Source organism: Mauremys mutica, unplaced genomic scaffold (genome assembly GCF_020497125.1).
Source record: "Mauremys mutica isolate MM-2020 ecotype Southern unplaced genomic scaffold, ASM2049712v1 Super-Scaffold_100166, whole genome shotgun sequence".
NCBI lineage: Eukaryota > Metazoa > Chordata > Testudines > Geoemydidae > Mauremys > Mauremys mutica.
The window spans coordinates 20291-48170 of NW_025423279.1; the positions used below are offsets into that span (position 1 = coordinate 20291).

General features: G+C 47.2%; 1 pseudogene; it reads right to left on the reverse strand.

Moving 5' to 3' along the window:
- Nucleotides 1–2264: 2264 nt before the first annotated feature.
- Nucleotides 2265–26967, reverse strand: LOC123359655 (annotated as a pseudogene).
- Between the last annotated feature and the right edge of the window lie 913 nt (nucleotides 26968–27880).

Consider the following 27880-nt stretch of genomic DNA (forward strand, 5'->3'; position numbering starts at 1 on the left):
GCCGGAATCGCAAGGTATTTACATGCCAGATGCGCTAAAGATTCCTATGTCCCTTCATGCTTCAACCACCGTTGCTTAACCTCCCTTCCCCTGGCCTGTTATACCTGCTGCTCATGCTCAGACCAGAGCTGATTGTTCTTCAGCTTTTCAGCCTCTTCTAGGGTCTGTGGGGAAAATTTTTCATCTTACACTAGGGTTGCCAATTCTCCTGGAGCAAACACCATTTGTGGCAATGGCATCTGGTCCGGGAGAGTTGGAAATCTTATCTGCCAGGAAAATCCCTCAGGCTGGCATTTCCCATTTGCCTGCCTCCTGCCGAAGGAGCGTCAATTGGAATTTATTTATTTTTTGAGCTGCTCCCACAGACATAGCTGCTATCACCCATTGGGGTGGATTAATTAACTCTCCCGCAGGTGCAGTACAGAAACCTGCTTCCTGTAGGAATGTGCTACTTATGGTGAAGTGAGCATGCTCAGTAACATCTGCTGAAGCCACTGCCCTTCATCCTGCCCTTACGAAGTGTAAGATTGTGCCGAGTGCTTTTTACAGGGGTTAAAAAGAGGCAAAGGGGGCAAATCAGAGGAGGGGGGCAGCCAGGTTCTGAGCAGGGGGCAAAAATTGACTGGTCGGGGGGGTCAGGCACCTGACAAACACCTGCCAGGAATGGTCTAGATCAGGGGTCAGCAACCTTTCAGAAGTGGTGTGCCGAGTCTTCATTTATTCACTCTAATTTCAGGTTTCGCGTGCTGGTAATACACATTAACATTTTTGGAAGGTCTCTCTATGTAAGTCTATAAACTATTGTTGTATGTAAAGTAAACAAGTTTATTAAAATGTTTAAGAAGCTTCATTTAAAATTAAATTAAAATGCAGATATCAGTTTAGTGCAGTGGTTCTTCACCTGGGGTGCACGCACCCCCTGAGGCAGGGCAAAACCCTGGGCAAAACTTCCACCTTGCGCTCCCGCCCCTTGCACTTCACTTCATTGAGGGGCAAATCCCAATAAGCCTTTATAGACCCCAGGGGCCAGCCGTGCCCAGGGGCTGCTCCCCAGAACAGGTTCCTCTCTCCCTGCCTCCTGAACTCCCCTGGAGGGTGCACAGCCCCCCCGCGAGCCCTACCCTCCCCTCCCCACCCCACCCCATCCCATCCTGGTGGCTTCCGCCCCGAGTCCACTCACTGGCTTTGCAGAGCTTGGGCCGCTGCAGCAGCCTAAGTTACGCAACTTCAGCTACATGAATAATGTACTGAAGTCGACGGACTTAGATCTACTCACCGCAGTGTCTTCACTTCACTTCAGTGAGTCAACTGCTGCCGCTCCCCCGTCGACTCTGCCTGTGCCTCTCGCGGCGCTGGAGTACAGGAGTCAATGGGAGAGCGCTTGGGGGTTGATTTATCGTGTCTAGACTAGACGTGATAAATCGACCCCCGCTGGATCAATCGCTGCCCGCCGATCCGGTGGGTAGTATAGACATACCATAATTCTGCTTCTGATTTAATTATTTAGCAATTCCCTGGAGACATGTGGTACCTTTATACCCACCACTTTGACGCTTTCCTCTCTATGACCCCCAAAATGAACACATTACAATGACTTTCATGCATTTGCCCTTCCGTTTGGAATGTTCTGACTCTTCTGTATACACCAGTCACCCGCAGCCCAAGTGCAAGAGAGGGTTATGATCTATTACAGTCAAACCGCTGTTTGCCACCAAACCATTAACTCCTTTGAGATTGTGACTATGTCAAAAAAAGGGATTTTTGTGGGGGGGGGGGAGGTTTTTTTTATATAAGTAGCTGGGTAATGATCAAGTGACTATAAAAAAAAAAAAACAACCAACAAAAATACAGCTATTTATATAAATATATTAATCCCTGCAGGCAATGTGTCTCTTCAGCTTCACCAAAAAGGTTCATGAACAGATTGCATAAGCAAAGAATTTCTACATTCTTTACACTTCTCCTCCCCAGAAAAAGAAAGGGTTTTTTTTCCTCTTCTTTATATTGCAGGCACAGAATGGCAACTCTGGCACTCGATAATCCATTCCCGGTGGTCCAGAATTCAGCACCCCTACATTTAACAGGGGGGTGTTTTTTTTTTTTTTATATATATATATATATATATCTCAAATCATCTTGGCTAGAGATTAGTTCCTTCAGGAGAAACAGTGCTTTTAGACTTCTTATACAGCAAAATGGGGAAAAAAATAACCCCAAACTTCTATGGCTCAACAACAAAAAGCTTCTTGAATTACCAAGCAGTTTCACGGAACAGCCTTCATTGCGCAATAGTCTCCCGAAGAGTGGGTGCTGTGTGTGTCCTGGCGGGCGGGGGAATACTGCTCAAATGGCACGGAGAAGGTCAAGGTACTCCTGCAAGGAGAGAAGTCACATGGTTACATGGTCGGGGGTGAGGGAGGAGAGATAGCTAATGATGCTGCAACACTTTTCAGTTACCACAAGCATTAGGGTTAGAGCTGGGGATGCCAGAGCTGGGTTTTGAACACCCCCAAAGCATGAGGGTTTGGGGATCTGGGATTTTGGCTTAGCCAATTATAAAGATAGGGGCCAGGTCTGAATTTCAAGCCACCTCCAGAGCTCAACTGCAGGGCTCTGGTTCAGGCCCATCTCTGCTCAGGACTGATCTTTAGCCAGAGAGAAACACTTACCTCCGTTGGTGTTACAGTCAGGACCCTATCCAGGTCTTCCACTAGCTGCTTAAAGGTTGGCCGTTCCGATGGGACTACATGCCAGCACTCCTTCATGATCATGTACCTGAGGAGAACAAAGAGCAAGAGGCCTTCCCTGTGATGGGGTGGGGGAGAGAGAAGAGCACGTGTGCAGATCTACATGTCCCAGCACAGCCAGGCTTTGGCCCATGCACCTGCTGGGGCAGAACCAGCCCCCACTCCTTTGCATTGCTCTAAACAAAGTGAGACATGCAGCTCCTTCTGTGCCTGAACCCACTGCCCAGCCCAGATACAGCCACCAGTCTGTGCATTGCTACAGGGCGTAACACAACCCAGCTGGTATGCCTGCAGCAGAAGTAAAGAAAGGGGATCCCCTAGGTAAACCTCTCCAGCACGGGGCCTTAGGAACCCACAGTGCCGGAGCCCAAGAGGGGCAGGTATGGAAACTGGGTGTGAAGAGGGAGGGAAAGCCCAGGCTACAGAGTACTGAGAAAGGCAGCTGGGTCTATCAGGAGTTTTATTACTGTAGCTGTCTATCACACAGTCCTTGGCAGCATAGGCCTAAGGTTGCCAATGGCTTGGTGCTCTATGTAGCCCCAGCATTCATGGCCTTGGCAGCAGGACCAGAGGCCCCAAAGGGAAATCAAGGAGGAGGAAATTCACACTTCAACTTCTTTGACATGCACGCACACCCCTTTACAATAAGGTGGGCGACCTGCAAATCACAAAGCTAGCCATAAACTGTCACATTTGACTAGGAAGCCATTGGATTATCCAAACAGAAGCCCCTAATGTCCTAGTCGGAAATCTGGTTTGTATGGTAAACAATGCTAAGGCCTGGCTCTCGCCCTGTCACTTTGCTAGGAGCAAGAGGACACTCATCAGGCCCTATTGGTCTTGAGTGCCCTCTCCCTTAAGCAGGAACCAATGATGTTTACAGGAGAGGGCGTCCTCCCACAGAGACAAGAGCAAATACCAATTTAATACAGATTGGTCTGCTTTGAAATCCAACATACAGCAGGAAAAGCTTTGCCTACAGCAGGTTTGTCCACAGTTTGTCCACAGTGTGGAGTAGGCAAAGCCAACTGGACCAGGGAAGAGTTAAAAGACAACAGCTGGGAACGGCGAGACAACAGGCTTAAAATGGAGTACTGCTAGCACGACACTCACCGAATAGTGATTTGTCCTGCCTCAGTCCCAGCGTACTGACTGGAGTTACACGCAGGCAATTAAATGTTACTTAATTCACATTTGTTTAGGGAGTTACTGAAGTTGAAACAACAAGAAAGGAAACTAAACGTAATGATGCCATTTTCAGAGGCTCAGAACCGGCCTCCTAGCAATGGTCTCAGGGCCAGAGAAAGTGTTTCTTGTCTGCACAGTGGCCAACGTGCCGGGAGCGGAGTACTGCTGCAATCAGACAAATACATCAGGCAGGAAATGCTGCATTCGAAGGGTAAGTCACCAGAGGCACTGCTAGCCCACTGGGGGCTCAAAGAAGGACTATCCTCTTCCCCTGCTCCACCCCAACAAATACTGCTTGGGGACCTAAGCGATTGCTTAGTCTGCTTATGCCTGAGCCTCCCTAGGCAAATCCACAGACCTGAGCTGGGCATGGGTTGACATGAATCGACCAAGCATAGCAAGCGTAGCTGCATATTTTGACTGTCGGTGATGTAATGAGTCTAAATGCATCAGGCTCGGTAAGTCTATCTGGAGCCAGCCGGACAATCGCACAGCAGGACCAGTAAACAGTAGTAAGTGGGGGTCAGACAAAGGAATGGGCAGCAATATTTATACACACACACCCTGGAGAAACTGAATTAAGAAGGAAAATAAACTCGTGCGTCAGCCAAGGTTTCTAGAAATGAAGCCATAAAGCTACTCCCTCCCTCACTTACAGGTCATGAGTGCAGTTTGCTGGCTTGTCCAGCCGATTGCCTTCTTTTAAGAATTTGAAGAGTTCCTTGCTTGGAATTCCCGGATATGGAGACCCCCCCAAAGTAAAGATCTCCCACAGCAGCACTCCAAAAGACCAGCTGGGAACCAAAGAAAGATGTTTAAAATTCAATGAGGTTTTTCAGTTTGTTTGGTTTTTTGCTTTATTTCAGTGCAGCCATGCACAGCTAACACAGACGTCAATAGCATGACTAATTGCCTAGGCCATTTTCACTAGTTACTTGGAGATCTCTGCTGATCCAACTCACTAGCAAAGAACTCCCAGGCACCACGTCTGAAACTGAAATCAGCATTTAATCAGATAGGTGACAGCCCATTTATTACCCCTGGCTCTTCGTTAGGTCTTCCACCAGCTCCACTGAATGGAACAAATCCAATGATTCATGCCCAGCTTCACTGAATCACAGGCTAGGAACCACAGGCCACTGTGCAAGCTGATAGCAAAGCTTGCTTGTTACAACCCTTATTTCACTGGCCGGACTGGAACAGAAACCCCCTACAAAAATCAGCACAGGTCTAATGTTAAATGCCTTGGCACTGCTGCTGTGCTACATTTAAAAGTCCACTTTTTCAAAATATATTTTGCCTCCTTCATTTTCTTTTTTAAAATAGAGATTGTGTGTCTCTTTCTATCTCTCTAATTTAGGTAAACTGACGTGTCCATTGCTGCATTACCTACGTGCTGAAACTACGATTTTGGATCACTGAAGCTACAGCATGTGAAATTTACAGAAGAGAGAATACAAATAATGCTTACACATCGCTCTGGTGAGTGTAGACCCCGTCAAACAATGCTTCTAGAGCCATCCATTTCACAGGCAGCCGACCCTGTAATTAGGAAGACAAAGGGAATGTTCCATCAGCATATTCACTCAGCCACAAGGGCACTATCTGAATCTTCTATTCTAATCCAGTTTGAAACATTTTCATTAGTCACCACATCTGCTTCCCTGATCACTGTGCAGGCAGTAGTGGCCACATGTAAACAGAATATAACATTTGATCCCCGGTCTTCACTGACTATCTGCATTATAAACACCCTCACCCTCTTGCATGCTGCATTTCACTGCCAAGACAGGTTTAATGAATCAAGACATTTAAATCTCTGCATGAAAAACAGCATCCATCGTGTACGAACGCAGCTGTGGGGCTGGACAGTTTCAAAATAGAGTGGGACCAACACACACAGGCCTCGCTGGCTTGAAGAGATCATTTCACTCAGTGCAAAAATGCTGCTTAGTCTGAACTGTAGGGGGAAATCCACAGAGTGAATTCACCCAATGGCTTCACTGTGATCCCGCTGAAATCAAATGGGGTGTTTTTGTCATTTCAGCAGGACTATCGATGATCTCAACAGGGCTCCTTGTGGGTACAGGGGCCTGTCTGCCTGCTACCAATTGCTGGATCAGGGCCCAATGTTTTTCTCAATGCAGTAATTTGTTTAAAAAGAAGGTGTGGACCAAGGGCGTGTGCTGCTGACTCCTCCACCGCTGGGACCTGCCATGCACTTGGCAGCTGTGTACTCACACTGGCTGTTTTCTTGTAACAGCTGATGTTGCCAACATCTCTGGCTAGGCCGAAATCGGCTATTTTCATCACATTGTCTTCAGTGACTAACACGTTCCTGGCTGCCAAGTCTCGGTGAATGCACTGTGAAAGGTGAGCATGGAGATAAATATGGGCTCGTTAAACTGCTTATGATTCGTGGTTTATGCCGATTCATTTACCTGAAAGCCAATAAAGCTGCACCATTTAATTCTTCGCCCTTTAGATCATCGCTGCCACATGCAGTCTCAGACAAACGGCTTCTAAGCAACATCTACCAAACACACACACACACACACACACACACACACACACACACACACACACAGGCAAGACAGCAGTGCTTCTTCATCTGCTCTCTCAGGACAGGACACTCGGACTGGAGATCGGCTAGATCCCGGGGCTGAACACCAAGCTGCCACCACCAGGGAGGAGAGTCTGGGCTAATGGTTTACTTACAGGAGGGCAATGGGAATCAAGACACTAGGATTTGATTCCCTGCTCTACGACTGACTCACTGTGTATAAACTAATGTCCCAGTTTCCCCATCTGTAAGATGGGCCTGATTGTCAATTGCGAGACTAGTGTCAGGTCCAATGTTTGCAAAGTGCTTTCGGAGCCCACGGATGGCTCTATGTAAGTGTCAGGTCTTGTTATGAATGGGTCAAATCCTTCGCTGGGCTAACTCCAAGGGAGTCTACGTTCACCTGGTAACTAACCAGAGATACTGCTCTTCTAACAAATGAATGTTTGTCACAGGCTGTGTCTCTGCCTCAGCCTTGATGCTCTGCACTTTCAGCAGTACTGAAAAGGGGCCACAGAGGCTCCTGATTCTATTGTCTGAGATGAGATTCTCTCTCAAAGTGACTTTCAATTTTGCTGTCATGCTGACGCCACCAAGATGCAGCGTACAGCGCAGCATGGCTCTAAATCTGACTGTGGCCACCTCTGGCTAGTGGCTGAGACTGACTGAAGGTCGGACATCTGATAGTCAATTACTTCTGCCTTTAGACGTTTCTGTTGTGTGACATTTGTATTTGCTCACTGAAAACACGCAACTGAGGTCTGCCTTTCATACGGACTCTGCAATGTCCATGTATTGCCAAACTGTTCACACACTTACTCATAGACTCATGAAGCAGAAAAGAGTCCTGTGGCACCTTATAGACTAACAGACGTCTGAATCGTCTGTTAGTCTATAAGGTGCCACAGGACTCTTTGCTGCTTCTACAGAACCAGACTAACACGGCTACCCCTCTGATACTTGATCATAGACTCATAGACTTTAAGGTCAGAAGGGACCATTATGATCATCTAGTCTGACCTCCTGCACAATGCAGGCCACAGAATCTCACCCATCCACTTCTATAACAAACCCTTAGCCTATGTCTGAGTTACTGAAGTCCCCAAATTGCGGTTTGAAGACCTCAAGCTGCAGAGAATCCTTCAGCAAGTGACCCGTGACCCGTGCCCCATGCTGCAGAGGAAGGCGAAAAACCTCCAGGGCCTTTGCCAATCTGCCCTGGAGGAAAATTCCTTCCCGACCCCAAATATGGCAATCTAAACCCTGAGCATGTGGGCAAGACTCACCAGCCAGCACCCAGGAAAGAATTCTCTGTAGTAACTCAGATCCCAACCCATCTAACTTCCCATCACAGACCACTGGGCATACTTACCTGCTGATAATCAAAGATCAATTGCCAAATTAATTGCCAAATTTAGGCTATCCCATCATACCATCCCCTCCACACATTTATCAAGCTTAGTCTTACTGTTGGATTGTTGATTACAGCAAAGGGGCACCCAGCTAAAATCGCTCATAAATGGATGTGATCATACACAAATGGACTTCTAGGTCCCTTAACAATGCTTCTTTGCAAGCAGCAATGCATTTCTTACTGAAAAAAATAATTCCTGTACTAGGCTCTTAAGGGTAGAACCCAGTCATATATTTGCCCACAATGCACTGTGCACACCTATCACATGACACATATGTTTATGTACGTGATAAATAACAGACTCCAAGTCACTCAACTCACTTTCTGAGATGCCAAATATTCCATGCCACAGGACACCTGGTAGGCGCACGAGACTAAATCTTTAAATGTTAACTGCTCTTCTGGCAGCTTGCAGGTGTTGAGTGAAAATGTGTCAGGCGGCCGACGATCCCAGAGATATTCCTTCAAGTTCCCTTTTGACGCATATTCTACCAGAATGTAAAGTGGGCCTGCCAACAAAAAACAGTCACAATCTGGCTCTTACATCATAATTACAAAGCGCCTTGCAAAGCAGAGTGAGAGTCACTAGCCTCATTTTACTGAAAGGGAAAGAGGGGGTGAGGTGACATTATGGTGATCAACAGATGGCTCAGGCAGTGGTGCTATAAGGAGGGCTTTGGGATGTATGGCCACTGGGAAGCATTCATGGGCGGAAGACTGTTCTCTTGGGCTGGACTTCACCTAAGTAGGGAGGGAAATAGATTTCTAGGATGGCGGCTGGTGCACAACTGATTAAGAGAGCTTTAAACTAGGAATCTGGGGGAGATGTCCAGGTAATCTCCATGCCGGAATTTAACATTGAGAGGGAAGAAAACAAAGCAAGAAAGGATACAGCCGTGGGTAGGAGAATGGACATAAGGAGGAAGGATAGTGTAGATACCAGTCTAATAGGTGATACTGGCAGGGCCGGCTCTAGGTTTTTTGCCGCCCCAAGCAAAAAAAATTTTGGCTGCCCCCCCCCGCCCCCAGACATGAGCCCCCCCCGCCCACCAGTACCCCCCACTCACACCCCCTGTTGCCCCAGCACTGGCCTCCCCCCAAAATGTGGGATCCGCTACCAGCACACTGCAGCAGAAGCCTGGCCCAGCTGTGACTCTGTCCCCATGCGGGTGGAGCTGCTGGGCGGCGCGGAGCGGGAGTACTTCCAGGTGGCGGCACGGCTACGGGGTGGCATAAAGAACACGGCCCCCTCCCTGGGCTTCGCAGCACTGCTGGTGGCCAAGGTGGATCAGTTCGTGCTCACCGCCCTCACCCTCGACATGCTGGCGGCACAAAGACCTGGAGAGCCCCCTGGACCTGCTGCTCTTCAGCCTCACGGTGCCCTGGCCCAGCCCTGGCAGGAGGGAAGGCGAGGATCTCCGGCTGCGGGGCTACCTGCTCAGCACCGACGAACCCAGCCGGCCGCTCACCTCCTCACACACTCCAGGAGCCCCTCGCCGCCATCGCAGCTGGGGCTCGGCTCCAGGGGACCCCGTTTCCCTCCCTCCCTGGCCGCCCAGAGGATTCAGGGCAAAGCAATTTTGGGGACCCCTTCCATAAAAAAAGTTGCAATACTATAGTAACATGTATTTGGAAATGTAAAAAATAACTAGTGAAAATTAATTTGTAATAATTTGAAAATACACCAAATACATTATTTAAAAACATTAAATGCTTTACTGGTCTGTCTACATTTGCAATTACATAATGGGCTGTTGCTGGGTGATGGTGATGGTTGGTGCCAATGGGCTGTCACTGCCTGGAGGTGGTGCTGCTGTTGCCCAGGGCTGGGTGGGGAGCTGGGCTCTGGGGGGTGCCCGGCTCACAGGGGCTGGGCTCAGGTCTGTGGGGAGATGGGGTCGGAGGTTGTCTGGCTCAGAGGGGCTCGCCTCAGAGCTGGGGGTCTGGGGTGGGGGGATGGGGTCGGAGGGTGCTCAAAGGGGCTGGGCTGGGCTTGGAGATGAGGGTCAGGGCTGTGGGGGATGGGGTCGGGGGGTGCCCGACACAACGCGTCGGGGCTCGCAGCGGGCGGGCATGCGTGAGGGAGAGAGTGTCAGGGGGTGCCCACCTCAGAGCAGCTGGGCTCAGAGCTGGGGGTCAGGGCAGTGGGGGATGGGGTCGGGGGTGTCCGGATCAGAGGGGCTGGGCTCAGAGCTGGGGGTCTGGGGGTCAGGGCAGTGGGGGATGGGGTCGGGGGTGTCCGGATCAGAGGGGCTGGGCTCAGAGCTGGGGGTCAGGGCTGTGGGGGGAATGGGGTCAGGGGGGTGTCCGGATCAGAGGGGCTGGGCTCAGAGCTGGGGGTCAGGGCGGTGGGGGGAAGGGGGTGAGGGGGGTGTCCGGATCAGAGGGGCGGGGCTCAGAGCTGGGGGTCAGGGCTGTGGGGGGGAATGGGGTGAGGGGGGTGTCTGGATCAGAGGGGCTGGGCTCGGAGCTGGGGGTCAGGGCTGTGGGGGGAATGGGGTGAGGGGGGGTGTCTGGATCAGAGGGGCTGGGCTCGGAGCTGGGGGTCAGGGCTGTGGGGGGAATGGGGTGAGGGGGGTGTCTGGATCAGAGGGGCTGGGCTCGGAGCTGGGGGTCAGGGCTGTGAGGTGGATGGGGCTGGGGGGGTGCCCAGGTCCTAGGGGCTGGGGTTGGAGCTGGGGATCAGGGCTGGGTGGGGAGGATGGGTTTGGGGGGGTGCCCACCTCAGAGGGGCTGGGCCTGGGGGGGTAATGGGGTCGGGAGGTGCCTGACAAACACCTCCCTGAGACCCCCCCAATCCAACCCCCCTTCCCTGGCCTCTGACCGCCCCCCCCACAGAACCTGTGCCCCCTCCCTGCCCCCTGTGTGTCCCCGGGACTCCCTGCCCCTTAGCCACTCCCCCCGCCCCGGCTGCTTACCCCCAGCTCACCGCGCGGCAGCCGCATGGCTCCGGACGGGGCTGAGCTCTTCCCCGCTCAGAGCCGCGTGGGAAGGGGGCGGGGCCGCGAGCTCCAGGCTGAGCTCAGCTGCCTCCGCTCGGCCCGGCGCTGGCCCCCCCCCCCCCACCCCCGGCGGCTCTGAGCGGGGCGGCGACCAGCCCCGCCCCCCCTCCCCCAGCCAAGCGGCTGCAGCGCTGTTTAGGACCTGGGAAACAAGCGGAGGAGGAGCGGCCCGTCTTCTGCAGCCCGGCGGGGCCGCGCTACCGGTAAGGGGCCATCCCTCTCCCCCAAGCGGAGCCGGTAGCGCGGCCCTGCCCGGCTGCAGGGGACGGGCCACTCCTCGGCTTGCAGCGGCAGGATGAGCTGGGGCCCCAGCCTTTTGCCGCCCCCTATATTTTGCCGCCCTAGGCACCAGCTTGTTTTGCTGGTGCCTAGAGCCGTCCCTGGATACTGGTGGTAGAATGTCTGTGCCTAATCGGGTAAAGAATGTCAGTGAAGCCAAACGGCAAAAAAATAAGATGTTTGTACACTAATGCAAGGAGCCTAGGTAAAAAAATGAAGGAACTAGAGCTACTGGTGCAGAAAGTGAAACCGGATATTATAGGGATAACAGAAACATGGTGGAATAGTAGTCATGACTGGAGTACAGGTATTGAAGGGTATGTGCTGTTTAGGAAAGACAGAAATAAAGGCAAAGGTGGTGGAGTAGCACTGTATATCAATGATGAGGTAGACTAAAGAAATAAGGAATGGATAAGATAGAGTCTGTCTGGGTAAAAATAACATTGGGGAAGAAAGCTACTAGAGCCACCCCTGAGATAGTGCTTGGGGTGTGCTACAGACCGCCAGGATCTGATCTGGATATGGATAGAGACCTCTTTAATGTTTTAATGAAGTAAACACTAATGGGAATTGTGTGATCATGGGAGACTTTTACTTCCCAGATATGGACTGGAGGACAAGTGCTAGTTATCATAATAGGGCTCAGATTTTTCTGGATGCAATAGCTGATGGATTCCTTCACCAAGTAGTTGAAGAACCAACAAGAGAGGATGCCATTTTAGAGTTGGTTTTGGTGAGTAGTGAGTACCTCATAGAAGAAATGGTTGTAGGGGACAACCTTGGTTCGAGTGATCATGAGCTAATTCAGTTCAAACTAGATGGAAGGATAAACAAAAATAGATCTGGGACTAGGGTTTTTGATTTCAAAAGGGCTAACTTTAAAGAATTAAGGAAATTAGTTAGGGAAGTGGATTGGACTGAAGAACTTGTGGATCTAAAGGCAGAGGAGGCCTGGAACTACTTCAGGTCAAAGTTGCAGAAACTATCAGAAGCCTGCATCCCAAGAAAGGGGAAAAAATTCATAGGCAGGAGTTGTAGACCAAGCTGGATGAGCAAGCATCTCAGAGAGGTGATTAAGAAAAATCAGAAAGCCTACAAGGAATGGAAGATGGGAGTGATCAGCAAGGAAAGCTACCTTATTGAGGTCAGAACATGTAGGGATAAAGTGAGAAAGGCCAAAAGCCATGTACAGTTGGACCTTGCAAAGGGAATTAAACCCAATAGTAAAAGGTTCTATAGCCATCTAAATAAGAAGAAAACAAAGAAAGAAGAAGTGGGGCCGCTAAACACTGAGGATGGAGTGGAGGTTAAGGATAATCTAGGCATGGCCCAATATCTAAGCAAATACTTTGCCTCAGTCTTCAATGAGGCTAATGAGCAGCTTAGGGATAATGGTAGGATGACAAATGGGAATGAGGATATGGAGGTAGATATTATCACATCCGAGGTAGAAGCCAAACTCGAACAGCTTAATGGGATGAAATTGGGGGGCCCAGATAATGTTCATCCAAGAATATTAAAGTAACTGGCAAATAAAATTGCAAGCTCATTATCATAGTTACTATTTTTAAGAAAGGGAAAAAAAAGTGATCCGAGTAACTATAGGCCTGTTAGTTTGACATCTGTAGTATGCAAGGTCTTGGGAAAAAAATGAAGGAAAAAGTAGTTAAGGACACTGAGGTACATGGTAACTGGGACAAAACACAACATGGTTTTACAGAAGGTAGATCGTGCCAAACCAACCTGATCTCCTTCTTGGAGAAGGTAACAGATTTGTTAGACAAAGGAAACGCAGTGGATCTAATCTACCTCGATTTCAGTAAGGCATTTGATATGCTTCCACATGGGGAGTTATTAGTTAAATTGGAAAAGATGGGGATCAATATGAAAACTGAAAGGTGGATAAGGAACTGGTTAAAGGGGAGACTACAATTGGTCGTACTGAAAGGCGAACTGTCAGGCTGGAGGGAGGTTTCTAGTGGAGTTCCTCAGGGATCGGTTTTGGGACCAATCTTATTTAATCTTTTTATTACTGACCTTGGCACAAAAAGTGGGAATGTGCTAATAAAGTCTGCGGATGACACAAAGCTGGGAGGTATTGCTAACACAGAGAAGGACCGGGATATCATACAGGAAGATCTGGATGACCTTGTAAACTGGAGTAATAGTAATAGGATGAAATGTAATAGTGAAAAGTGCAAGGTCATGCATTTAGGGATTAATTTTGGTTATAAAATTGGGGACACATCAGTTGAAAGTAACAGAGGAGAAGGACTTCGGAGTATTGGTTGATCACAGGATGACTATGAGCTGCCAATGTGATATGGCCGTTAAAAACGCTAATGCGGTCTTGGGATGCATCAGGTGAGGTATTTCCAGTAAAGATAAGGAGGTGTTAGTACCGTTATATAAGGCATTGGTGAGACCTCATCTGGTCTCCCATGTTTTAAGAAGGATGAATTCAAACTGGAACAGGTTTAGAGACGGGCTACTAGGATGATCCGAGGAATGGAAAACCTGTCTTATAAAAGGAGACTCAAAGAGCTTGGCTTGTTTTAGCCTGACCAATATCAGGGAGGGAGAGGAATTATTTAAGCTTAGTACCAATGTGGACACAAGAAACAAATGGATATAAACTGGACACTAGGAAGTTTAGACTTGAAATTAGATGAAGGTTTCTAACCATTAGAGGAGTGAAGTTCTGGAACAGCCTTCCAAGGGGAGTAGTGGAGACAAAAGACATATCTGGCTTCAAGACTAAGCTTGATAAATTTATGGAGGGGATGGTATGATGGGATAGCCTAATTTTGGCAATTAATTGATCTTTGATTATTAGCAGGTAAATATACCCAATGGTCTGTGATGGGATGTTAGATGGGGTGTGATCTGAGTTACTACAGAGAATTCTTTCCTGGGTGCTGGCTGGTGAGTCTTGCCCACATGCTCAGGGTTTAGCTGATCGCCATATTTGGGGTCGGGAACCAATTTTCCTCCAGGGCAGATTGGCAGAGGCCCTGGAGGTTTTTTGCCTTCCTCTGCAGCATGGGGCACGGGTCATGGGTCACTTGCTGGAGGATTCTCTGCACCCTGAGGTCCTCAAACCACAATTTGAGGACTTCCATAACTCAGACATAGGTTAGGGGTTTGTTACAGGAGTGGGTGTGTGAGATTCTGTGGCCTGCGTTGTGCAGGAGGTCAGACTAGATGATCATGACGGTCCCTTCTGATGCAGAGTCTATGAGGCAGGTCAGCCGCAAATGTAGCACTGAAGAGGAAGGGCCAATGGTTAGAACACTAGCTTAGGAAATGCAAATTCAAGTCCCAGCTCTGCCACAAAGTTCCTGTATGACCCTGGGTGAGTCACTTTGTCTCTGTGCCTCAGTTCCCCATCTGTGAACTTCCCTACCGCACAGGGGTGTTCTGGGGGTAAATGAATTAAAGACTATGAGGTGCTCAGATACTATAGTATTGAGGGCCACCGAAGTACCTAAGAAGGTTAGATAGGGACAGGACTCGGGTCAGGTTCCCTAGCCAAGCGGCCACTGACAAACATCTCTCTTCAGAACCGACACACAAACATTAACTCAACTGCCTCACTGCCCTGTGGGCGAGCATTATCCTTTCCGTTTGATGGCTGGGAAGGCTTAGACATAGAGAGTATTATGTGAATTGCCTAAACCCACAGGGCTGGGACTCAAAGCCAGCATATTTTGGGCATTCAGGGAGTAAATAATAATAAATGACAGTCCAACCACCACTCTCTCTGCTTCCAGCTCCATTTTTTTCCCAAAAAAGGAGGACAATAAGGAAAAGCTTTTGAAAAACCAGTATCGATAACAGGTAGAGCCATATATATATTTGCTCCAACATCTAAAAGCCACCCAACTTCTCACTGAGCAAAGCAGTTTAATTGTGTGCACAGACATAACTAATCTTGTGGCTAATTCAGATGCATGAAGAAAGGGTGAAATCCTCCTGGCCTCTACACAGCCGGAATAAGAGGCTCCAGTAGCACAATATTACATTACAGGAGGAAACCCCTCTGCTTGCTGGGCCAGAAACCTGCAGTAGAGGTATGGAAAAGCAACTGTGTACACATAAGGCTGAGCTAGTACGGTGTGCACCACAGAGCAGAATGGGACTGCTTCCCACTGAAATCATGAAGTACGATGGTAGCATATGGCCTTCTCTGAAACATACCATCCTGCGTGCAGGCGCCTAGGAGGTTAATGATATTTTTGTGATTCCCAATCATTTTCAACATTTCCATTTCGGACACCAGGTCAGAAAGATCCTCGTCAGTAGCATCATCTGGAGAAGACGGGGGGAAAAAAGAGAAAGAAACTGTTAGGAAGGGAATAGGCGTTTCTTAGAGTCTAGAGAGTAAAAGCATAACTAGATTGCATTAGTACTATACAGTATGTTATACACTCAGTGAACGGAGGCTGGCCATGTGGCCATCTGAGCATTTCTGAGAGCTGGTCATCCTGCAGGAAATGTTAATCAGGAATCACAGAACTGGAAGGGACCTCGAGAGGTCATCTAGTCCAGTTCCCTGCACTCATGCAGGACTAAGTATTATCTAGACCATCCCTGACAGGTGTTTGTCCAGCCTGCTCTTAAAAATCCCTATTTGCTTTTGCCCCAAATCAGGGTGAAAACTTGAAACATCAAAACTTGTTGCCAAACAAAAAGTTCTGAAAAATTTTGACACGGAAATAAAACATTGTGAGTTTTGTTTTGATGTTTAGAAACTGAAAAAAAAATTGGATTGTCAACTTCAGTTTTAGGATTTTTGGGGCTTCACCGCCACTCTACCCCACCTTTTCCCATACATACAAACAAACTTTCTCCAATTTTTTTCGTACTGGAAAAGAACCAGGGGCAGGTAAAATATGTCTGGAATCGTGGGGTAAAAGCCCCCAGAATAAATTGGAAAACCAATTTTTTTTTGTTAGTTTTCAAAATCAAACCAAAACACAAAACATCAAAATGTTTCAGTTTGGCAATGTTGAAATCTTCCCCATCAAAAAAAGTTTAATCAAAATTGATCAATGAGGTTTTGTCAAACCCCACTTTCTCATGGAAAAAATTTTCATTTGAAAAAAGTTGCAGCTGGTGTTAGTATTAATACTGCGCAGAACCTCAGCACTTCTTGCTTTGGCTTAGCCATGCCACTCCCCTCCAGGTGTTTTCCACAGCTAGTCAAGTCACTGCAGCTTCAGTGCTTTAGGCAGGGAAAACAGGAGAATCTGGAGGAGCCCAACCAATCTCATTGTTTTGCCTCTTCTTAAGCTGTTGAGATGTAATCTCAGGGAGCTTGGCCAGGGTTCAATTTGATAGGAAGATCTATTGAAGTGCTTATATGACCCTCATCACCCAAGTAGACAAGCACTTTACAACCCTGAATGGATTTTATACTCAATACCCCCATGAGATCGGGAAGCAGTATCCCTATTTTAAAGGCCAGGTGCTCCGACAAAGGGTAAAGAAAGTGACTTGTCCAACATCATAGAGGAAACCTGTGGTTGAACTGAACCCAGGTCTCCTGTAGCCAAGTCCAATGCTGTATCCGCTTAGGTACCCTTAAGATAACACTCAGCACTTCCTGTGACCCACCTAACAGAAATCTGTGGAAACAAGCATCAGTTATGGAAGCCAAAGGGAGAATTTGGCCTTAGGTTTGCTCTTCTTATGTAGTCATATTTTTTAAATAAAAAATGAACCCCAAACCAAGATAAATGCCAAGGGCAAATGCCTAACAGCCCCAACTCCTGCCATTCCTTCATGGTGCTGTTCTCTGTACCTTTTAACATCTTGACAGCTACAGTGATGGCCTTGTCTGGTTTGTCCTTATCGATCCCAGTCGCTTCTGCCATCACCACTTGACCAAAACAACCTTCACCCAGAGGTTTCCCCAGAGTCAGGCTGAAGTGACAGACACAAACAAATGAATTAATGTGTGACCGGGCTGAGGACTGGAATGAAGACAGAAGAACGACACGTTTAACTGACCGAGATCTTGTTAATTCCCACTTGGGATCAGCAGGCAGCTCGAGCTCTGAGACATTTGCTAGCTTCAGCCCATCGCTGGATGAGAGGTGGGTGAGATTGACCAGCGGGGTACCGGAATTCATGGAAGGGTTTGACTCCAATGACACCGGCTTCAATAGAGCAAATAAAATGTTATTGCCAACTGCCTCTGTGTCAGATACACGCAGCGGTGCTTGAAAAGGAACCAGCCAAGAAAATCACTTTGAACTAATCTTTGATTATTGAAGACTTACAATCAATTGTAACCTGGAAATTAAAAATATCAGTCTCATATTATGGGAGTGTATCTATCTAGGCAGGCAGAGCCAGATCCTCAGACAGTGTAAACCAGAGCAGCCTCACTGAAGACAGTACTCTATTGATTTACACCAGCTACATCAGTTTAGAGCAGCTAAAGTTCTGGCCTATATGCATGGAGTGTGTTTGTGTCCATGGAGTCAGTCCCAGCTTTCCAGTCCCAATAGGTGGTTTACAGCCAGAGAGGCTGAACCAGCAGGGTTTGCAGTCCTTTTTAATTCCTACGCTTACTGCTCTGCAGTGCCAGTCCCTGATGCACGACTGGATGGGATTTTTATTGTACAGAGTGCCATCATTGTCCCTTGCGGAAAGAAGGCCCAATCCTGGACCCACAGAAATCAGTGGAAGTTTTGCGAGTGACTTCAGTGGGACCAGGACCAGGACTGCACTTCTTTTCCCACTCCTCCCCTTCATGCTGGCTACGGGCACAGGACTGTAGGCTATTCTCTGGAAGGTCCATTTTCCCTGGGGTGTTGTTACGAGTGGCCAGCAGGGCTGGTTTAAGGGTCTGTTTTACTAGTCCTAGGTAAGCCCAGGGCTCTGGGGAATTGCTGGCCTCTGACAAACAATAATTGCAAACTAAAAAGAGAGTTAACTGCCACTCACTAAGTTTTCACTGAAAAAAATAAATGAATAAGTGAAACAAACTGAGACACGGGGCCTGACCCTCATTCAGGCAAAGGGCCCGCTGATGTTAATGGGATTGTTGCCTGAGTAAAAACATAGGGTCACGTTCCTAACGTAGAAAGGAAATGTAAAGGTAGGTTGGGGCTATAGGAATCTTGTATCTACTTTCTGTTACCTGTACAGTAGGGGTGTTCATGGCTTTTTTGTTGGTCATTTTCACCCTACAGACAATCATGATGACAACCACCAAGAAGAAGAAAACGAAGCCAACCCCACAGCGGAGGATCACAGCAAAAACGGAGCCAGAATCATCCGCCTCCACTAGCTCTGTAGAGTAACAAGAGACGGAAGTGAGGACAGGCGACAGCAGCCAACATGTACACATGTAGTGCGAGAAATTCTGGTAGGGCCTGAGCGAAAACTCACTGTCACCAATGGGAATCTTCCCATTGACTTCAGTGCGAATTGGATCAGACCTAGGTTGGACACCTCTTTGTCTATGCGTAACCCCGTTGGACTTGACACAGGAGCCCTCCCAAATCCACAACTCTGAATGCCTACAACAGGTGTTTTGCTTTTGCAAACAATGCAGGATCAGGCCCTTCCTCTATTTCACTCATCAGTTTTGACTCCAATGCTGGCAACAGATGTGCCCCAGACAAGGGATTAACATGGCAACTCAAGCTAAGATTTCAGTTTATCCCACCTGAATCACGCCTGTCTCCAAAGTATGGTGAGGTTAAAAACACGATACTTGGGGGAGGATAAATGGGAAACTTGGCTTAATTATATTATAATTCATAATGTAAATATTTTGTTCGGACAAGTAAAGGAAGGACAGATGATCCCAATAATTTTAGCAAAAATCCCACCCCAGGATTCCAGAAAGTCGGAACTTCCCGTAGGCCCCTTGAACAGGCATGAGCGCAATCATTTTGATGGCTAGAACATAATTAGCATCATGCACTCAGAGCTCAATCCTGCAACCCCCCTCAAGCAAAGCGCAAATCAAGAATGATTCCCCACCTGCTCCCTTCAGTCCAGGCACTTCTGAATTTACAAGGGGTCAAGGCAAAACCAAAAACATACTAACAGAAAGAAGATGCACCATGATTCTTTAATCAGCAGTGGAACTCCTTATAGTGAAATTACTCTGCTTCCTTTCACACAGTCACTTCACTCTGGGCTAAATGCTGAGCTGGGTAAGCTGGGTGCATGTGACTTGAAAGCAGTTGTACAGCTGCACTCATGGGCACAGTAATGAAGAAAACTCACGGGGGAACACTAATCCTTTGTGGGCAAAGGGGATATGGAACCACTCAAGCTCCACCCCAAAGCCTATTGATTTCAATGAGTCTTTCCACTGACTTTATTGGACTTTGGATCAGGCTCTCAGTGACTGCGCCCATGAAGGAACATAGCAATGTGAAAAATGGGGGTTCCACCCATAATCAGGGCATGGCTATTGTCAAAGTTAGACTCAGGACTCACAGTTTGTCAGACCACTCTGTTTTATTAGCACAGCGCTCTGCTAATAACACCCAGATAATGTGAGCACCATGCAAGACACAAACTATCTTATTTATACAGATAAAAGGGTGAGAACTTAACAAGATAACAAAGGAGGCAGAATCAGATAAGTTTATCTGGGCTAGGCATGCATATCTTATTTCCTTACTAACTATTACCCATCTTCTGTTAATGTTTCGCCATTAGCACCATTGTTTATGCCTAATGTTTCTTTTCCTGGCACCTGTATTTCAACATTTCTTATTTCTGCTTAAAGGTACATACAACATTTTCTTTAATCCATTCTTATTTTTACAATATAATTCATTCTACTTTCACACTATTGTCTATACATACACGTACAGACTGTGCAGCAAGCTACATGGCTGTGAGCCAGCTTAGCAGATGAGCTGTGGCATTTCTAAATTGAACACTGAAGCATCACCAAGAGGAAAGAAAGGGCACAGCGCAGAAGGAAATACCTGGTAGAACCGTCAGCCAAGCAGAATGATGTGAAAACCCCATAGAATTGCCAGCGAGACAAATATATTCCCCTGCATCCTCAAAAGTAACATTTCGCAAGTACAGAATTTCTAGCTCCTCATCCGCTGTGTTAACACCTGACGTCTACAAGGGGGAAAAATACACATATATAGAAAGAGGAAAAACACAGGATAAGCCACATTCCCAGCACGTTTGAGGACACCACACAGATTTACAGGCAAATTTCAAAAGCAGATGAAGATTTTTTTGTTTCTTTGTTCTCAGTGGCCCATCTTCCACATTTATTTATTCATTCCCGTTTGCAACTTGGCGTAAAAGCAAAAGGTTCCCTTCTCCAGGCTCTTACGCTGTCCCACTAATGAAGCATGCAAGCAAGGAAAAATTGCCCCCACAACAGGACTGACTGTTTTGAAAAATTCAAAAGCAGATGAAGATTTTTTTGTTTCTTTGTTCTCAGTGGCCCATCTTCCACATTTATTTATTCATTCCCGTTTGAAACCTGGCGTAAAAGCAAAAGGTTCCCTTCTCCAGGCTCTTACGCTGTCCCACTAATGAAGCATGCAAGCAAGGAAAAATTGCCCCCACAACAGGACTGACTGTTTTGAAAAATTCAAAAGGAAAAATTGCCCCCACAACAGGACTGACTGTTGGTTAGTAGGGTGAGTGTGGGGGAGAAAAGGGTAAAGTGCTGACCAGATAAACGGTGACTTACTACAGAAAAATATTTATGGAGGGACACATTGTTTTAATGTCAATTTCAACACCAAAACCTATCTATTAATACAGCTCTTGATGCTATCATGTAATTCTGGATCTCCATTACAAAGCGTCCTTTAGGGAACATTCCTACATTATCAGGGAGCTAGACTGGCTGACTTGCCTCTCACTTTATAATTAGTCTACCAACCTTTAGCACCGTGACATATGCCCCGTTGGATCCATATTTACTGCCGTTGACTTCCACGTGTTTCAGCCACTGGATGTGAGGCTGGGCATCACTGTACACCTTGCAGTGGAACTCGACATGACTCCCTACCACCACAGTCTGGTTGGCAGGCAGTCCAGCCTGGAGAATAGGCCGGTGGCGGAACCTTTCTGAAGTGAAAATGGGGAACCCGTTTTTAACACCTCTCCCCACTGAACATGCCTGTCTGTGGCTTTCAGTGCCACTACCAATGTCTGCACAGGAGCTTGGGCTAGGGCTCATGAAAGGTGCTGGATGAGCAACCCCTGAGAACACAGCTCTTTGCTTACCCACAGAAAGGGTACGCCTGGGGAGATGCAGCGTAGGCTTCCCAGACACTGCCCCAGTCAACGTGCCTCAGTCCTGAACAGGAAGCATTATGTCCAGGATAGTGCATTCACTCCTTGAACGCTTGCTGAGAAGGAGGGCCAGCTGGGTTTGTGGTTATGGACCCGCATCATTCACTTCAGGGGACGGACTATATGATTAAGCCCAAAATCATCATTGCACATAAGCCATCTTGATGACGACTGTGTATCAGAAGTGAAGAGGAAGTAGAGAAATCTTACCTACTACATCTAGCTGGTAAGTGTGCCTAATGCTGCCATATTTGTTCTCTACAATGCACGTGTAGTTCCCTCGGTCTGACGGAACCACACTCTCCATCACTAGGCTCCACTGCTGATGCCGTAACTAGAGGGAGGAAAAAACAGATCAGCCAATCATAAGATATCACCAGCTAATATTTCATTGGACCATTATAATCAATGAACAAATGGCAAAACACAATGGGCCTCATTCTTGTTTATTCCCAGGCCTCTTCCCCCGCTCCCCACTCTGCCAGCGTGCTAGGGCTGCAGCACGTCTGTAAATGTAAGTTATGACCACTTTAAGGACAATTTACGCTGCCTGCCTGGTGGAAAGTGGTCTTTATGTGAGAATCAAGCCCAATGAATCAACTGTACAGTGGGCTGTATTACAGGCGCGGATCCTGCCGCGGGCTGTAGATGCTCCCATAATATAAATAATGGGCTGTAAGCCCGTTGGGACATGGACCATCTTTTTGTTCTACGTTTGTACAGCACCAAGCACAATGAGGGCCAGGTCTACAGCTAGAGCTCACAGGAGCTAAGGTAAAACAAATAATTGCTAGCTGCACTTCTATCTTGTGCCTTTCATCTGAGGAACTGAAAGTGCTTCAAAGACATTAAATAAGATAGCATCACATACTCCAGTCAACTGAGGGCCAGAGAAGTTAAATGGACTCCATCAGCTTAAAGAACCACACCTTTGGGGTTGGTTTTTTTGGCAAATCTTTAACCTACTTGTGTTACCAGTAACACCTACCTGCCGATCACTAGAACTGAAAGAGACCAGTGAGAAAAAAAATTCTATTTTTTACAGTTTGTTTACTCTGGGTATTAGGCAGCACTTTATGTACAGTCAGCCTCACTAGTTCCTTTATATAGTTATCTGTTTCCCTTTCTCAATGGGTATGTCTTCCAGTGGGTAACAGGTGAGAGACAAACATTAAAAACCATAGGAAAACCATGAGTGTAAAGCACAAAACTGCCAGGGTGTCCGACACTGGCTCGAGTATAGTACATAGTACTTTTCTTTAACTGATTGGATTTCAGACCAATGGTGTCCACTTTAAGTGACTTGGCCAAGGTGACAGGGGGCCCATCAGTTGCAGGGCGGAAAATGAATGTTGGCGTCCTTGCCTCAAAGTGATTCATGCACGTGCACATGCACACGTGCTCGGTGTGCATAATCCCCGTGAGCAGAGTTAGTTAACCTTCCCAAGCCTCTGGACATCAGTTAGAAGCCAACTGCCCCCATACAGCTGTCAACAGTATTTTAACAACGCGTTTTGGAGCGTATTCTTGGTACACAGAATCAACTGGCATCAGTGATGCCAGTTCTGCACACTACAGAAAACCAAGGGCTGATGCAGAAAATGAGTGGTTAATCAGCTGTCAGCACTTTTAGCTACAGCAGGTGAATTCAAACGGAGCCACTGTAACCATCTTTCACTAGTTGTTATCTGGATCCCCATGCCTTGTTTGAAAGGAATCAGAGCACAATTAACCTGTCAAAAGCAGCGTTACTGCACTGGACATTGGGTGTAAGGGCTATGAAGCAAATATGGCTTGGTTTTAATGGAGGGTGTCACGCTCTTGCCATAAAACTATACTTTCCCCCCACCTTTTGTATCTCGGCATCTGCTCAAGTAACTGTGTTGACTGGCCTACATTCCTAACTTGTTTCTAAGTGTTGACAACAAAGCATGTCACTGCATTTAAATGTATACGTAATAGAAAGACAGAAAGGTTTTGACTGAAGAAAGGTTTTGGCTGCTGACGATGATGGGTTCAATTCTGATGCTCTTCCTGGAGATTTCACTGGGCATTCTGTCAAGTAATTTTCTGGTTGAAACTGGACCAGATTTGATGCCAGAACTTGGGGTGGGGATCTAAACCTGTTACTGATCTGTCTCTATAGTGGCTTATATCATAGCCTTGCATCTTCACACCCCTCTTTATCCTTCTCTCCTAGGCATTTGTAAAGCACCCATCATGGTAGTATCTAGGATCTGAACTCTGGTAAAGCTTGGCTCCAGATACGAAGCATGTGTCATAAACCTAGATCCAAACACTCCAAACATCCAACCACGTGTCTTGCCTATTCTAGATATAAAGTGTCCATCACCTCATTGTATGGGACTTGAGCTCTGGGGAAGTGGGCTCTGAATACAGATTCAAACTGTGGGTCAGAGCTCTGTTCCTGTGACACAGAAGGTGTCTGGAAAGGTTTTTTAAAAACAACTAAGGAAAAGTTTTAGTCAAAAGCTGAGTCCAGACCCAGGGGATCACAAGAAGGATGTTCCCAATTTTGGGCAGTCAGTGTACTCGATAAACCATTAGAAACATGAAGTAACTCGTTGCAGACTTTAATCAAATCAGTGAGACACTGGAAATCCCTCTGGTTTATTTGGTGTTGTCACCAGGGCTGACGAGAGGGTAGGGGGAAGCCAGTACAAATTACCGGGGCCCGGCAGTCTAGAATGGGACCCTGGCTTCCCCAGCTTCATCGGCCCTGTTTAGCCAGTCCACTCTTGCTGGGGGGCCTGAAAATTGTTATTCGCTGGGGCCCGAACCCGCTCTCGGTGGCCCTGGTTGTCACTCTTGGCTCCTTGAGAGACAAACATTTGCAGACACACTTAGAAACTAAGACTGTGTTTGCTAGACTGATACGCAAGCCGGTGCAATGGTCTGGGGAAGGGATAATCCTCAGTCTCCCCCTTCCAGCCCCCCATTCCTTTCTAGGGTCATTTAACACACACAGGCTTACAATATTATAGATTCCAGCAAGGATTCTATAATATTAATTCTCTTTGGGAAATTTCATGTGATAAGTCATATGAATTTCACTCCTCTGCCATTTAAGAATGAACTGTATATAATTTATTTCAGCCATGTTTGGAAGTCTTCTCTTCCCCCGTTTTGAGTTTTGATGCACATTAGGGGGTATCTAAATGCCTTTTACCAGAGGTAAAAATTAGAGGTTAGGATGGGATATTAATAAAAAAAAAAAATCCAAACTTGCATGTTGCAAGTTCCAGCTTTCTTCTGCTGGCCACGGATTTCCAAAGAGCAAAGTCTAAACTACTCTGAACTTTGGAGAAAAAGAGAAAGAGGAAATGTTAATTTGTGATTCTGGTCTTTGCAGGTTAATCCACTGGGCTTGATCCTCAGCTGGTGTAAACTGTCCAAGCTCCACCAGCTGTTGATCTGGCCATTCACTTTTACCGGGCCTAAATCCTGGGATAGAAACTCCATCGTACCTGAAGAGCTTAATCTTCAATAAATGATGCACTGAACTGATTTATTTTTTACTTTCTTTCTGGCGCAGATCCTCACCTGATATAAATGGGCATATCTATCCATCTAAGCTCTACAAGGGTAGGAGGCAAGAAAGAGAGAAACAAAGCGATGTTTCTGTATCTAGAGAGAGAGAGATCTTTTTCTAGGCAGACAGAGGGATTACACTCCTATTGGTTTAACAGACCACACACTGCCTCCGATAGCTTTTTAAACATTTACTTATTGCTGGAAGGTGCCTCTAGAGAAAATAAAGTGCTATGGTGCAAGAGATGTGACTGTGATGCAGAGGATGAAACTTTTCTATCTGAACTCAAGGGTAGATTCACACCACAGGAAAGTGGGAAGTGGAATTACTTTTACCTTTAGGTTTAATTCTGCAAGCATAATTTAGTGCAGCTGTCATCACACATTTTTATAAATGCACATGCAAGCCTGAAAGAGCATGTAATTAGTACATTAGTACATTAGTATTTACATGTAATTAGTACAAAATGTTTGTGCTGCACTGGGTGACTTGGAAATGTTATCTATTATCAGATCAGTTGCAGAGAGGAGTTACCTCCCTGATTCTCCTCTCGCCTTAACTTCTCCAAAGATCTAGAACTGCCTGTGTGCCCTCAACCTTGTCAACAAACCACAATGTGCTGATTAGGAAGCTTCAAAGGTTTAAGTGAAACAAACATATTCAGCTCTTCCAGGAGGAGCCTGAGTGAAGGAGGAGGAAACAGTCTGGAAAGAGAGAGATTTTTCTTTCTTATGACTCTGCTGTGTTTATAACCATCCCACCAACTATTCTGTTCCCCAAAATGGTAAACAGGAAGGCATTTGTATAGTACAAGAGGGGGAAAAAAATCAAGAGCAACTGATTTTCCTGCTAAGTTACTGCCTTATTTTGATGTACAATTACAAGGTGGCACAGAAATTGTGGTCAGATACGTCGCCTGGTTAGGCATTCATTTACTGGTTTTCGGTGTCTGTGGGCTCTGTTTGTAGACATCAAAATCACACTGCCAACCGGTCCCTCTTTGCTATTACCCAGGGCAAAGGGGCTTCCAGCATTTCACCACAAGAATGTTACTGAATCGAGTCTCAGTATTTCTGCCGGGCTCGTGTTACACGTCTGAATGATGACAGAGAGAGGTCTGCTTAAGAGCTTAGATCAGATGCTGATCTCTGTTACATGGGTGTAAGTCAGGAATCACTTCACTGATTTCAGTGGTATCACTCAGGTTTTTATGCAAGTTACAAAAATGTAAACCCAATCTCTTTGTACCTTGTTGCATCTAGTTATTGCAGCGAGCACAGCAATACACCTGATCTATTTTTTTCAAGGTTACTTTTAAAAGAGACTAGCAACATGAGCAAATGCTCAGAGTTGGAATTCCACCAGAACGGGCAGCAGCTAATTTTAAGAGTTATTTGAACAATTAGTATGGTTATCAAAAATACCCCCATTCTGAACCACAGTGACTGTGGTTTATGAAGATACACACTGATATCCTTCTCTCTCACTTATGACAAAGTTGCCAGGATTATGGGCAGTACTACGGGAAATGCAATTTGTACATATCATAGAAAAAACATCTTGAGCAGAAAAATGTCACAAGCCCTAATGGTCATGGAAATATTTACTATGTAAAGCCAGGGATCTCATGCTTGCTTGCCCCTATCAGGATTGCTCAGTGAACGCTGGCTCCGATCGAGCCATCAATAATAGCTCCAGAGATGAATGAACACAGCATAGCCAAGATTAGACCCACAATGCCTTACTTTGATGCCCCCAATTCGATGTTCTCCCTTGAATTCTTTGCCATTTTTCAGCCAGTATATGGATGGGGTGGGGTTGCCTGCTGCAGGGCAATGGAAGCGAACAGTACTTGCTGCCGGCACAGCTAGCAGCTTCTTCTCCATCCTTTTTAAATGGGTCCAATAAGGAGCACCTGAGAAGTGAAAGACACAAAACAAATGGGCTTATTTCTGCAGAGCATAACATGGGGTAGAGCAGCTGCTTTCTAAGTGCTTGGTACTGTATCTAAAGCTGCCCAGGTCCAGAGCCTCCCATCCCTTACTTTTCATTTTAAATTCTAGTGGGATCCATGTACCTCCCTTGCCAGGCTTCAGATAGAGAGGGGCACTGTCCATTTAGTCCCCCCAATTCCTTCTTTGGGGGCTGCAAGGCGAGGTCACACCAGTATCCCTAATCCAGTCTGGTGACGTCTTCTGAAGGGGATATCTGGGCCAAAGCCTACTCCTTGAGCATACGACTAGGGTTATCATACGTCCGTATTTTCATGGACATGTCCGGCTTTGGGGGTTTTAAATAGCGATCAAACTCTCAGAAGGTCCGGGATTTTCCTCCCAATGCAGAGCGCAGCATGGCTGACATAGTGGCTCAGCCAGATTGAGCCGCTTGCATCGGGGTCTGCAGCATCCAGTGCCCCTCCTCTGCTCCCCCACTCCTGAAGCCTCAGCATGCCACGCCAGCAGCGCTCTGGGGAGGGCGGGGCTGTGCACTCCACAGGGGAGCGCAGCAGCGTGTCTGCGGAAGAGTGTTGGGCTCTGCACAGAGCCAGACACACTGGTCTGAGCGGCACAGTAAGGGGACTGGGGGGTTGGAGAAGGGGTAGGGGGTCCCGGGGGCAGTCAAGGGACAGGTAGCTGGGGGGTTGGATGGCTCAGGGGACAGGCAGTGATTGGATAGGTGTGGGAGTCCCAGGGGTCTGTTAGGGGGCAGGGGTGTGGATGGGGGCCAGGGCAGTCAGGGGACAGTTAAGGTGAGGGGGTCTCAGGAGGGGACAGTCAGGGACAGGGAGAAGGGAGGCTTAGATAAGGGGTGGGGTCCCGG